The sequence below is a fragment of the Alosa sapidissima genome, chromosome 5 (genome assembly GCF_018492685.1).
Source record: "Alosa sapidissima isolate fAloSap1 chromosome 5, fAloSap1.pri, whole genome shotgun sequence".
In the NCBI taxonomy this organism is placed as follows: domain Eukaryota; kingdom Metazoa; phylum Chordata; class Actinopteri; order Clupeiformes; family Clupeidae; genus Alosa; species Alosa sapidissima.
The window spans coordinates 34954303-34969525 of record NC_055961.1 but is presented as its reverse complement, the minus strand read 5'-3'; the positions used below and the strand labels follow the sequence as shown (position 1 = coordinate 34969525).

The 15223-nt window shown below is 45.4% G+C and overlaps 1 protein-coding gene across 1 annotated transcript in view; it reads right to left on the bottom strand.

Annotated features, from left to right (window-relative positions):
• The window catches only part of fam222ba (family with sequence similarity 222 member Ba), a 36869-nt gene extending 22706 nt beyond the window's left edge, over positions 1 to 14163 (bottom strand). The window contains 1 exon segment of the mRNA XM_042091167.1: positions 13910 to 14163. The gene's annotated coding sequence lies outside the window, so the exon portion shown is untranslated.
• Between the last annotated feature and the right edge of the window lie 1060 nt (positions 14164 to 15223).

Sequence of the window (15223 nt, the reverse complement as noted above, 5' to 3'; positions counted from 1 at the left end):
TGCTTGGGGGCTACCGCACGGTGCCATCATTACAGGAAGGAGAAAATAAATTAAAAATGAAGATGGAGTGGCTTGATATAATTCATGAGCAGGTGCATCCATTTGTGCAGTCACCCAGCCAACCTCGCCGCTCTCGACCCAGCGCTTCATCAGAAATTGGACACCCCAGTGACAAATTGGGCTGAGTGATTGAAGGGGGGGGGGATGAGGGGAGAGGAGAGGAGAGAGAGAGAGAGAGAGAGAGAGAGAGAGAGAGAGAGAGAGAGAGAGAGAGAGAGAGAGAGAGAGGAGAGAGAGAGAGAGGAGAGGAGAGAGAGAGAGAGAGAGGACTTGGAGAGAAATCGAGGGTGCAGAAAGGTGCAAAGGAGCACAGAGACTGTGGGACAGTCCGCTTCAAAGATGGAGAACCAAAAAAAGTAAAAAAAAAAGTAAAACAAAAATAAAAACAAAAGTGTGGTCCGCAGAGAATGACTGGAATAAGGGTGTGTCTGTCTGTCTGCTGGTGAGGACCACGGGGGCGGGGGAACGCTGGGGTGTGTGTGTGTGTGTGTGTGTGTGTGTGTGTGTGTGTGTGTGTGTGTGTGTGTGTGTGTGTGTGTGGGGGGGGGGGGGCACATGTGAGCCTGAGGGACACGTGGGGCGCTGCCAGGGAGGTCTCTGTCCAGGTGTTCCAGCGTCTACGGTTTCGCCACTCTGAGCACCGGCAAACAGACATCTGCCCCAATACAGTCCACCTCAATCTACACACACACACACACACAGTAATCACCACACAGACAGCCACACACTCAGAGAACTGACAGATTCATGGACCCTCTTTCTTTCTTTCTTTCTCTCTCACACACACACACACAGAAATGGAGATTCATGGACACAAGACTGCTCTTTTACACACAAAAACACACACAAACACATTTTTGTATCCATAACCAGCTTACATGCAGGTCAAATGGCAAAAACGTTGCCTTGCTACTCAGGTTTTGCGGTGAGGCCAATAAGAACCTGCTCGATAACTCTATTCCCCCACCGGCAGATAGTTTTATGAGAACACCTCCTTGAATAGGCCGTCCCCAGTCGCCACCCTTCAGCAAGCGAGCACAGCGCAGCGCAGCTCCATTCAGGGGCCCTGGGCCTGGCCTGACACGTCACGTCTGTGAACTGCTTCTCAGAATCCGAGCACCTGGGTGTCAGGGGAGCGTCTGATTTAAAGAGAGGGTCACTGAGCGGGGGCAGCTGAAAGGGTTTGGGCCGCGGGCGCCTGCGAGGCAATAGTCCCATCCTGCTCCGATTACACATGTGAATGGGACACGACCTGAGGGAGGAGAACTGGACCTTAATGCTGCACCCTCCGTTACTGAAATGCCGTGTTTTAACACCACGGGTGCACTCAGAGTTATTTCTGCATGCAGCAAGTGGTCTGGTGACTGATTTCCAAGACAGTCTACCACAGCCAAAAGTTACAGGTTTGGCTTTTCAGATGCAGAAATGCACACCAAACAAATAATTGATCAAGTAAACTCATAAATAACACTCAGGCAGGGATTGAAAACGCATGGGTCATCTCCTCTCTGCTGTTGTCCAGCTCGAGATGTGAGACATGGAGGGCCAGACCCACAGTATAGCATCAGCCTTTCAACTGGGCTCAAAGAGCCACATCAAACAGCACGCCTCGCACAGCCTCAGCCTCGCCTCGGTGAGTCCGCTCTGCTTCTGAAGGCCGAGGGCACGAAAGAGAGAGCAACCAGAGAGCTCAACTAATCTCTCGCTGAAGCACCCAACTCACAAAAAAAAAAAATGTGTGAGTCGTCCCTTAAAATGGAGAGAGGGAGAGAGAAAAGAAGAAGGAGAGAGGGAGATAGAGGGAACAGAACCCAGAATGGCCCTCCGCTGTCGGCCTCTGCTCTGACGAGACGCGGGTAAACACAGACGCCGCTCAGCCCCCTGACAGCAAACATTTCACGGGTGCGTGTGACCATGGGAACATCTGGCCTCGTGCTAACACAACACCAAAGACAGCCAGAGCTTTTTTTTTACTTTTACAAGGCAAACCTTCAAGCCGCCAGCACACACACACACACACACGGGAGCCTGAAGTGAAGGAAGCGTCTGCTGAAAGCCAAGGCCTTGGTGGTGGTGGAGATGGGTGGGGGTAGGTCAATAATGACATGCTCCTGAAGTGGATGGAAGGAACCACACAGGGCGAGTGATGGAGGTTGACTCTTTACACAGGAACACTTTGCACAGTAAGCACAGAATGTACACTGCACTATGGAGCCTCTATGTTGACGACACACAGAGAGCCACACAAAAAGCAGTGCACTTATTTCATACTGAGCACGGCTCCCAGTGCCCTTGTGACTGACTGAGCGCAGGACTAATGCACCCGGCCGCCACCAGCACATTTCTGTGATCATCAACTCACTTTTCCCCAGCAGCAATGACTCCCACAAACACAATGCATACCACACTGTTGACACAGGAGCACTTGGGGGGTGGAGGTGGTGCTGAAGAAAATTCCAGAAGTAACGAGGCATGAGTCTTTCAATATCTGACTAGACTCTACAGTTCTGGCAGGTCCTGAGCTTGTGTTTTTCAAACCGTGGCACTAAAAAAAGAAAAAAAAAAAACCTCAAGTATGCAACCTGACCTTCGCCATCAACCATGCCTCAAGCTTCAATAAATCACCTCATCAATTTCACAGGCTGCAAGAAAAGCCAGGGGGGAAAAGAAACGACAGTCGGAGACTCATCTGGACGTTTCGTCTTGGTTATCAATCTGCCAGCCGGTAGTAGTGTTCCCAGCGAAGGGCTCCGGTTTCACAGTTTCCCAGCTGTTACATCAGCAGGACCACCAGACAGCTCTCGGACCCGCCGAGTGAAGTTGGCACGGGGAGTCCATCCCCCAGCAGCAGCAGCAGCAGCACGAGTGCTGCAACATAAGCACTGAGTCATGTGGGACATCCAGTACGCCCCATGATTAAATGCTGCCTTCTAGATGGATGTGTGTGTGTGTGTGTGTGTGTGTGAGAGACACTGCCATGTTTAATATTGTGTGAGAAAGTTTCCACAATTTCACCAGTAACGCCTGACTGGGTACAGAAATCAGGCAGGCATATAGGAATATAGAAGGATGTGTGCAGCTGACGTGACTTTGGCTAAAAATGTCACGTTATGGCCCACTGGCACGATCGGCGTGTCAGATGAGGTCATAACCCCCGAAGCAGAAATCTATGTTCTCACTCAAAGATCACTCAATAATTACAACTATGTAGCCAACGTCTGATATCTGACTGATCACAGAGGAGCAAATGGACCGGTGGAAAATGTCAGTAAATCTGATTTTTCTGAACATTTTTTTTTTTCTTTCTGCAGCAGCCGGGGCAGCGGGTATCTGGCGAGATGGCGTTTCCGAGCCATGGGTCAGCGGGTTTGTGCTCCACAGAGAAGCTCCAGGGCCCAGTGGAGAGGATTAAGTGGAGTAGTGCAGGGCCATGGAGGTTTGTGAATGGCCCTACAGAACAGGCCACTGCAAGAGTGCAAAGAGCCTATGTGAGTGTCAGAGAGAGAGAGAGAGAGAGAGAGAGAGAGAGAGAGAGAGAGAGAGAGAGAGAGAGAGAGAGAGAGAGAGAGAGAGAGAGAGAGAGAGAGAGAGAGAGAGATGTGTGTGTGTGTGTGTGTGTGTGTGTGTGTAAGTACATTTCTCTGAAGCTCTCAATCAGCAGTGATGTGACAGAAATATGCAGTGCTACTGTGTACGTCTCCATAAAGGCGGTAGCTATGGAATTCAGTTGGTTTTTGTGTGTGTGTGTGTGTGTGTGTGTAGCGCTGAGGCGGAATGCAGAGATGTGGCCTTTCGCCCTGAGAGCTCTGGCTGGGCCTTGGGCCGAGCTGACTGGGGCGAGTCCAGCAATTCACACAGGCCAGCCTAATCTCTTTAAATCCAGACATTTTTTAGACTGTGTTTGGGCTGATTAAGCGGAAACTCAAATTATGCATTTAACATATTAATTCAGTCAACTGTCCCGGTGATGACGATGATTACTCCACGGAGAATGTGTGGGCGGCCATCGTGCAGGACAACGGCTCTAGGGGGAGAGGCCTTCATGAACACTTCCAACACTTTAAAAATGGCACGTTTCAGTGAAGCATTTTTCCAGGCCAAAAATGCATTGTCCTTACAACACTTGTACAGCCAATATAAATATAAACACCACAGTCAATCCAATCCACCTCTACCTAAGTATCTTGAAACCCATTTTAATGTCCTAACAACTCTTTTAAGTTCCATCTCATACAGCACAGCAGCTACATCTGCTCTGTTACTCATGTGGCCCTCGTCTGCTTTATTATTATGGACAAGTGCATTTCAACCAAATTATTACTGTTCTAAATACTGCAGATAATTAAAATAACATTACTGCATCAGTTGCTGTGTGGTGTCTGTGTGTGTGTGTGTGTGTGTGTGTGTTTGTTTGTTTGTTTGTTTGTGTGTGCTTGTTTGTGTGAATCATGTCATGCTGATATGCTGCTCCTCGCCGTTTTCAGGAGAGTGGAGAATTTAAAGCACGCTCACAGAGTGGAAAAAAAGGTTGCCAGAAAGATTAACCCGGCTTCCTTTTATAGCCCCTGACAAGAGGTTAAATCACACATTAGCGGCCGTGGCCACCAACCTCCCGCTGAATAATTAGATCATGAATATTACAGTGACTCGCTCCCTCTCTCTCTCCCGTGCGCAGACAGACCGCGCTTGATCAATCCCAGCGACAGTGTCAGCGCTGAGTTAAGCTTCCCACGGTTCCTCCAACGGCCCGGCACCAGCGGCAGAGCCATTAAGGCCACTTCCTCTGAACAGCGAGCTGAGACGAGAGGTCGGGGGTGGGGGGGGCAGAAGGGGTGGTTGTGGCAGTGAACTAAAAACCTCTTGCAGAGCAGCTGAAGGCTGAAACTCAAGCCTAAAACTTTTTGCCATAGATGCCGTGGACATCCAATAACCCATGACATGAGAAGATGTCACTGCCCGGAGAGGACGTTGGGGAAAGCGAAATAAAATGGAGAAACGTTCTCCCTCATTGATCCAGCGGCTGCTGCCAGAGGCATGCTGCGGGGTGCATTCCGGGAAGAGGGGCGTGATGCTTCCGAGATTAGTCCGATAAAAATACGTTGAGCGAGCTTTTTGTCAGAATTGATACGGCCCGCGGAATCCAATCTGTGGTTGGGGGCAACACCTGGTCCCCGTTGTGGCAAGGCAACTATTTACTATTAATTACAGAAAGCTGACATACCAGAACAGTCAGCACGCAACCAGGCCCTGGGATGTCAAATACAGGGAGATGAATGAGCGGCCATGAGTGAGAGCAGATAGGCATTGAGACACACACACACACACACACACACACACGAGGACAATGTGGCCCATGGTCAAATTTCGCAACCCTCCCTCTGTTCCGACTCAATCACGCTCCATCTACTGTATGTTCAAACACACGCAGGCGGCCCACATAATTGTAACCTCCCCCAGAAGCTGTGCGTTTGCAGTCAGCCTCATCACCACACAAAAGTGTTTTTCTTCTGTGACGAGCGTTGACATTCTGTCATCAAAATTCACGGCTTTCTCTGTAAACAACATTTCATTTACAGACACACATACTCACACTCATTTACAACAGTTGGCGTCTTGACGATGATAATGGACAATTTCATGATTCACTTCAGTTTGCAGAGGCATTGTTTAAACACAGGCAGAAATGACAATTTGATCGCAAGGACGCACCAAAGAGTTCAGGCACTTAACATGGTTACTCTGCTTCCCTATAGCAAATAGTCCTCATTTACTCTGCCACACTATAATTCTTTGGTCGTCTGAAAAGGCCTCGTAATGGACGAAGGCTCACAAAACGACCGTGCTGACTGTTGAATACGAGATCGACCTGTTAGGGAGTTATTTCAAGCGTCGGCAGCACCAGTCCTGGAGACACCAGCAGCTTTTGACGTGAATATTAAGCCTCCGGCTTATCTTTCATCGCACCCATCTCGATTCATTTCTGTGGGAGCTCTCCTCTGTTATGCACTCAAGCCACATGAGCCAGCCATTCAGCTGCTCTGAGAGGAGCACTTGTTCGCTGTTGCCATCCCACCACATCTATCTCTGCAAGAAAACGACACCTAGACCATAGGATTTAACAACACTGCTTCAACCAAATCTTTTTAAAAACATTAAATGAACAGGAAGACATGGAAGTTTTAATCAGCAACAAATTCTCACTATGTGTTACCTCGAAAAGATACACCAATAACTCATTTAATACCAGTTATTCACAAACTGGAGTTGTTCTTGTGTTCAACTGACCAATGATGGAGTGCTATGTATCTGACCCTTGCTGGAAAAAAAAAAAAAACAGAGCAAGGTCAAGGCAAGCAGAAGGAGAACAGGATTGAGAGTGTGTAATGGCAAAAAAAAAATACTCACAGGTCAAATGTAAGCTGGAGGCAATACACAAAGGTTTTCCACGAAATTCTGCCCTTATTTGAAAGCCTCCATGAGCTGCCCTTCACCACCATTCTCTCCCAGATCACAGAGTCTGGTAAATAAAGCCCAGTGCTCAGTGTCCGGTCCCCTGACACAGGAGGGCCTGTTCCATAAAACTCGTAAGCTCAGACCCTCAGAGCGACACCGACACAGAAGGTGTTTTTTGTCAAGCCGGGACTCCAAGTGACTTCATGATCAATCTTAGCACTGCTGAGAAGACAACTTTAATAGACCTCCTCGCGTCAACATCCGAGCTCATGAAAATGTCACAGATGGGACAAATCATTTTTAAAAGGTCTACGCTCACTTGCACGACGACCGTTGTGGCAAATCACTCATCACGGAGACACAGTCGCTAGAGCTCACCAAATCAGAACTCGGTACTCGATCTCAGGGGTGGAGAAATTATAAAAGCGTAAAAACCAGTTAAACATTCATTTTCAAACAATGGTTTCAACAGCCCCATCAGAGTAGACTGGGGAGAACAGTTTCCAAGCAATATCCAGTCCCTTTATCACACCAAATCCACATAATCCAGTCAAGTGCAACTTGAAAGTTGGCCTAAAAACAAACGAGTGCAACGCTGTTTTTATCCTTGCACTGTAAGGGGTCATGGATCAGCCTTTCTCCTTTTCACAACAAAAATGCCACTTTCACAAGAGGAAGAATGTCTTCGGGCCATTTCTCCCTGAGCAGTGATAGCATTCAGCGGCATCTACAATAAGCCCTAAGATGACCACAAGCCTAGTCTACATAAAGGGGCCTTTTCTATGGTGCTTCACTAGGGCACAAACCTCACACAAAGTCAGATACACACACACACACACACACACACACACACACACACACACACAGTATGGATCCACATAACATGGCCTTCAGGAGGATATCTTAGGGAAAGGAATGTCAGTGGCATGGTAACAGATGAGTTAGTGATTCGCCTCTAGTTAGACGCACACCTGAAGGAGAAACTTTCAGGTGGGAGTGCAGACACACCACAGTATAAAATCAACTGCAAGACCAGCCTCACGGTTTAGGGGTCTGCACTGCAAAACGAGTTAGGGGTGTTTTTAGATGGTGTAGCTTACTTTTAAAAATGATCAGAGATTCCACAAAACATTCCAATATTGATTTTTTTTTAATATTGTGAAACAATGCGGACATTCATCTAAGGGTTTCTGAGAAAACAACTAAAGGAGAACTCCAGCCCCTTTCAACCTGGAGCCCTGTTGTTAGAGGTCTTTGGGTATTGTCAGTAGGAAAAAAGAAAGGAACAAAAAAATTGCTTCAACATTGATTGGTAGCTTTGTACCTTTTGACAGCTTGCTCAATTCTAACAACAACACTAGATTGAAACATGCCGGAATTCTTTAAAATCACAAGGGTTGCAAAAGATGGGGCAAACAGCCCTACAAGCCCAGCTGAATCAGAAAACATTTTAAAGACTTTAACAAAAAAATCCTGGATAAATCTTGGTGAGGAACAATCTAGTTTCAACAATAAATAGCCTAATCATTGAGAGGTTTAGCTTATATTTTGGCTTAGAGCACTAGAAATACTGAGAGCCACATGAGACAGCTTGATGAGAGTAAACACAAAGCACTGCTGTCAGGCCTGAGTTAAGTCAAATGTGGGTGTGGGAGAGCAGGAGCTCGATAAGTGATGTGTCAGTCCAACTTCACAATAATGTTTATGAGCTGAGCGCTAACAAGCATCAGGATCAGATCCGCTAACTTGGGCATTACGGCCAAGCACTTCATGGAAAGGTCTTTGAGAGCAGCTGCAGATTTCTGAGCCGAGACGTTATTTCCCCACCGAGGCCACGTCAGCTGACTACAACTCCTAGTGACCCTACTTCACCCTCGGCCTCCGTCACACTCTCAAATCCAGTGAGGTTTGAGTCTTCAAGGGTCCCCTTGTAAAAAAAATGCCCTTAAGTGGAATTCTGGTGATCGCAAACAATAAACTGACATTTAGTTCCCGGCATTTTGGGGATTGCAAAAGACATTTACACAAAATATCTAAACACGAGGCACAGGGCTGATGGCATTTGACACCCATGTGAAAATGTGTAAAAACACAAGATGCTGATGTGGTTTGTGTGGGACGTTTTTCCCCTTGGAAAATATAGAAAGCACGGCTCTTTCCCTGAAGAGTAATAGCAGGAATCAAGCCATCTCCAGACACATGACTGCTGATAATAAAAGCAGAGTGGTTTGTGAGCATCAAGGCAAACGGGTCAACCCTTGTTCTTCCATGCAATTAATCAGCCAGTGAGTCTGTCTAAAGGAAGAGAGACTTCGCTGTAATGCAGAACTGGACGCTAATACAGGGCCACAAAGCACCAAACCATTTTCTCTTATCAGATTCTCAGAAGGGCTAACTAACTCCCAAAGCCCTTTGCTTCCACTTCCAGCACACAGAGAGGCTTTGAGCTACAGTGAGAATGTGCTCCACACATTCTCAGGGAGACAGGTAGTCTCAGGGCCAATGTCAGGTGTGATTGATGCTCACAAGTAAAGTGCTCTGACTGCTCAATCCACGCTTGCTCTGCAGACCTTGCCATTCACCATTCAGGAAAATTCGTTACATAATATGAAAACCAAAAATATGAGCTGTGGGATCGATACTGGGCACCAGTCACTGCACAATGAAACCTTAAAACGAGCCACAGGGTTTTCATTTGCAGTTGATGTTAAAAGGAGTGAGACATGCAAGAAATTATAACGTCAACTTTTTGTATTCTGATCAAGGCACAAAGGCACCCTGTGAGCTTTTCTTGCCCTTTCTCAGAATCACTGAATACCAGCAACGCGCTGGGCTAGACCCGCGATGGCACCTTAAAAAGCCAAGAAATGGCACAGGTCATGCTGAATGGCCAGCACGCCCAGTTGTTTTGGCACAGCAGATGACAAGGCGAGTCACTGACGTGCCAGCAGGCTAATAGCATCTTTCAGGCTTGCACAGATAGATATGCGAGTTTCGCCAAGCAACCCCTCATTAAGAGAGAAAGGAATGAGAGGGGTTAGGGCGGATGGGTTGTGTTTGTGGTTCGGGATGGGGGTGGGGGTGGGTCAGTGATCCAAATCGGGATGCCTTATCTCGTGCCATGCAGATAACAGCATGTGTTCTCGTCGCTCACTGTTCCCGTCAGGGCATAAACAACATCCGGCATGAAAACATGACACTAAAGAGCCTACATTTACACCGTGTGGACAAAGCATGTATGGTGTTATGTAGAAGCAAAGCCAGCTGCAAACACACCTAGCCCTACATGCTGTTGCTGTGTTGACACAAAAAGGGCACCCTTCAAATTCCAAAAACCATCTTACACACTATTTTCCTCTCACAACTAAGGCACTGGTTGAGAAACTGAAGCTACACGTGGGAGTTGAACTGATTGCATGGGGGTTCTCAGCTGACTCTGCCTTTTGGCTCTCTCTGGTCAACAACAAAATCCTGTGGGGGGAGGACAGGGATGTGACATGGAGGAATAAAATCCTAAACACACACATGTAACCCCCATGCTGGAACAGGCTGTGGATCAACACACACTCATCCAACCAGAGAGGGGAAATCAAACCAAACACTCTAACGCCAGATGCAGAGTAAAAACTGCAATCTTGAAAACCAATCCACTCCTCTAAACCCATCCAAGCGTTGTTATGCCAACCAGTTCTCAGGGCCTGTTCAGAGCCTCTTGTGGCACCATCGACTTCATGTCCTACTATGCCAACAACTGAGCACTGCTGTGCCACATTTAAAAGATAAACAGTAAATCCACTGAATAAAGTGATGAAATGGCAGATATGAAATGTCAAAGGGAATCTAGTTAAACCCAGCCTGCAGTTTGTGAAGTATCCCCCCCCCCCCCCCCCCTCCCATATCTAAAAACCGACACAAGCTTTGGGAAGAGTGGTTTGACAGCTGGACATCTTGCCTGTGAGATCCAACGATAGGGCGAAGCACTAGCTCTCTGCTCACAGGCATTTTTATCCTTCAGACGAGAATTGGAAAACAGCTGTGTAAATGAACACACACAGTAAAAATATGCGAGCTATGAAGGGCAACCTCGATAAGACTGCCTGTCAAGCAAAAGACATGTTATGTAATCCACAAAACAGAAATGGTGCACAACAGGAATAGCTTGTCCAATTTTTCCTCTTGAATTGATGTCATCCTTTTGACTTGATGTTTTCAAAAGCTACTACTGAACTAAATGAGGACTCCAAGGGCAGTTTCTGTGCTGTGACAGTGACATAAAGAGACTGCCTTTACATGCAGCCCACTCAAAATTGTGTTGACCGGTATGTTCTTACGAGTACTCCCAGTGAATCATGACTACTCCCTCATGTACAACCATGAACCATCTGAGCAGTAATGTCTCCAATGTTTGTTTACTTCCAGTGTAATTGGTGAGAGGCTCCACCACACCGTGGGTCAGTGGGCCCATGTGAAATCAAGCCGCCTTGGATTCCAGTCTCAGATCCTCAGTACTACTGAGCACCCATCCGGTCTGGCCCCACTCTGCTAATCTCTCTGATCACTAAAATGTCTCCAATTCACTAAAGTTGTGCAATGGAGCTCAGACTAATTTGCAGTCCTACTCACTGACTCGCTCACCTTCCCTCTCTCTCTCTCTCTCTCTGCCTCTCACTGTGAGCGCAATTAACCATCTGTATTTACAACCTGTCCAGCTGCTTGACAGACAGAGGAAAAAATACAACAGCTAGAAAATCACATGATTGCTAAGTATTCCATCGACAGCCTCCATGCACTTTGTCTTTATGTGTTCATTCAGCATTAAATGAGAATTTATAGACATGACTGACTGATGCCCAGTCCACTAGTCAAAGTACCCTGACCCTTTCTTTGACCCATTCATTAATGGTTGTTTGGTAACGAATAGTTTTAAATATTAGGCCACAACCAGAAGTGCAGTATGAATGATAAACATTACTCAGGAAGATGACATTCGAAAGATCAGGGGCCGTATTCACAAAGAATTTTAAGGCTAAAAGTAGCTCCTAAGTGGCGAATTTAGGAGCAACTCCTAAAAATAATGGGCGTGTCACTCCTAACTTAACAGCTTAAAAGAAGTCAAGAGGACTCCTAACTCACTAAGACCTATTCACAAACAGCTTTTTGCGGCATTTCACGTCGCGATGTTTTGAAATGCGTATGCGGCAACAGGAGCTTCCAATCGCGAGGGAACAATTTTGCATTGTAGGCATAAAAGGGATGCAATAATGCCACCAACAACAACCAAAACGACTCATTGTCAACATGTACATTTTCATTGTGAATCAAATTAAAATGTTCTCCTCTTTGCAAACATAGGCATGGTGACAGATTAATCATGTTTCAAAGATACTGCATCAATCCGTAGGCCTATGTTTCATTAGGCTACTAGGCTATTTGTTTTGCCTGACTCTTTATTCATTTAGGCTAGGCCTTTTTATTCAGTTATTCATCATCTTCCGTCCTTCGCACTACTTGTGTAGCGCACGCATTCTCAGACCTGTCACCTGTCACTCATCATCGTAAGGGAGGTGTTTGGAATCATTCCCGCGTTACAATCATCAGCCAATCAAGGTGGTCACTTCAGTCAAGCTCGAGCATGAGCAATGACGTCATCCATAGCAACGAAGACTCACTCTTAGTTTAGGAGTTGTCATTTTTCCTTACTAACAGTAGGTCTGAAAGGCTTTGTGAATAACTTTTAAGAGAAAACTCCTAGCTAAAACCTTTTAGTGCGATTTAGGAGTACTCCTAGTGGTAAGATAAAAGGCTTTGTGAATACGGCCCCAGATTAGTAGGTTTGGCTCTTTTTTCATCCATGCATACAGCCCTTGGGTTGGAACCCTCCTTGTCCATGCCGACATGCTCAGACAAACAGCCTTTAATTAATATTTACAGAAGTGCGCTTTGCCTGCCTGGAGAGGTTTGCTGAAAAATATTAGCGACAAACATACTGAATTAAGTCTCAGGCCTTGCTCTGGCAGGTCAATTAAATGCAAACTATTAAAGAGAATAAGAAAACACACAGCCATGACCCCACACTAGAGAACGTGCTTAAGTGTGTTCTAATTAGCACCTGTATTAGCAAGTTGCCATGCATTATTATGCTGTTCTCCGGGGACACAACAGAATATTGTTATAGAGGCAAATCTGTGTAGTTTTCCTGATATGATTCCATTTCTCTATGACTTACTGTCAGTATTGAATATTTTATGCAAATGCTTAAGTGGTAAGGCGAGTTTAGAAGAGGCAGGTGTAGTTTTTGAGTCTAGTCTGCCTCCAGGGAAGGCTTTAAATAACAGTCATCTGCTTATTTGTTATATCCAATAAATATTTGGGTCAACACAGGGATATTTTTCCCAAGTAGTCTTTTGTTCTAAATTAAGACTGTTGTAAGAGTAGGCTACTTCCAAGCCTCCCTAAAAGAACACAACTAGGCTGGGTATTTTCGTTGCGAGTGGAAACATTTCACCGATTTGTCAAATGCAGCCCCTTTAATCCTCGATAATTGTACCGTGTATGAGAGACTGCGTTTCTCGGGAAACAAGGGTTTGAAATTCAATTATCCACCCTTTGAAAAATGTAGGGCATGACAGAAACTGCGCAATGATTGTAAAACTGCACTCTCAGGCGAACTAATGTCAAGCTCGCGCTTTTGACAGAGTAAGCAGAAGATATCGGAGTGCACACCGATTAAATCTACTTTCGTAGGCTACCCTAAATTAAATAAACGCTCTCCGGTCTGCAAAGGAAATTACACTTTCAAGAACTCTCGAAGACTACGACAAAGGGCGTATCGTTCATTCAGCCAGTCACTTGATAATGACAGAACCGGATCCTCAAACGGACATTATAGGACATTCAAGTTGCAAAACAATCTCGAGCATTTAATCTCATTAGGCTTCTGAGAGGGTAAATAAGCATATTCAGTGATTCACTTTTTAAAATTAGGGGAGCTGTATAAAACATATCGAAAAGGTATTCCAGTCTAGTAGTTTATAGCTCTTTTCAACATGAACCAAATACAAATATCAGTGATAGTGGATTTAGGGAAAATATAGCCAAGCTGACATTGATAATAACTTATTTACACAGGGGCGGTCAGACAGATGCTTATCGAACTGAGTGACGACATGTCCTGCAAATATCTGACAATAGCAACCAACAGCATTTTTGTCAGGAAAGCAACACCAAAACGACATAGGAGCAAGAATTGCAAAATAAGGTTCGGTCCATAACCTTACCCCACACTTAGTTTAATCACGGGTGGCATTCGACGACCCCGCACACTTCAATCACTGATCCATAACGTGGAGATACATTGTTACAAATTCCAATATTTTCAGCGAAATCAAATCCTCACTTGGAACGGGAGTCACCTGAACCAGATCTGCCGCTAGCTCAGGCGACACCGACCACAGCATTTTCAACTCAGCCAGCAAACTCTGCCCCCACGCGCACATCAACCCGGAAGTCCTGTTCAAAATCCTCTCCGATTGGATCTTTGTCAGACAAGGAAGCTTCCAACAACACAATTTGCCAATCGGATTTAATTCTTCAAGAAAAGGGGTCTGATATTCTGATATGGAAGTCATGCGGCCGGATGCGAAGCATGACGTCAGCCCTTTGTTACCTTGCCGACCCTTCACATTCGAGTTTGTGCAAATCAGACTAAAATAATCTGACAGTTTACGGAACCAAACACCCCAGTGCTTAACATTAGTCTCCCTTTCAGTGTCATCGTCCTGAAATGCATACAATATTTCTGCAGAGCAAAGCAGCAGAAGCTTATATCACAATCGTCTGACTGCTGAAATTTAACAGGTGCACCAAGTTATCCATTGAGAGTTCCACTATTCTGGCTTTTCCAAATTATTAGATTATGTGGAATGAGGTGAAGTTATTGTAGTCTACAGTTGATGGTGGCATGCTTCTTTCTATTCCAAGCGGTTATTTATAACACCAAAACACACAAATGTAATGTTATTTGCAATAATGAAACCATGCTACCACCTCTAAGCCCACTGTCAGAAACAAGAAATTCAAACAGGCCTGGGTTCCCAGTGACACTTTGATATTCTATGTTAACAAGTTTGATATTCAGGAAAGGTCATGACGAGGAATATTACAGGATCAGATGCATAGACTTTCCAGTGAACCCTTGGCTCGATTGACATGCAGTCATGTCGGCTAGATCTGAATGACTGAATTTATGGTTTTAGAGAACATATCATACAATTTCTTCAATCAGCTAAAAAATGTACAGCCTATTAACAACTCACACTAATGACTACCTTTATTCGGAGACACAAGACAGTAAAGAAGTGTACATGATTCTTACTTCTGAATTAAAATAAACTTTGATCGTACTAGAAACTTGATCGCCATTGTAAAAGTTTATTATTTCTACACTGCTAAACCTAATTTGCATACAAAGTGCTGCTCCTTACAGTCATCGATGCCAACATTAGACTGCTAAAGTTAGCGAGACATAACAGCAGTCAGAAAGCAAAACTATTATGTCGTTAAATGTTCTTCACATTGTCAGGGACCTGATGCCCATAAACAAAACTGAGAACCGGAATATATATATCTAGCAATAACAATATCGCTTCAGCTAGGTCCCATGCTAAAACGTTAACTAGCTAGGATAGCCACCTTTAACGTTTTACACTGA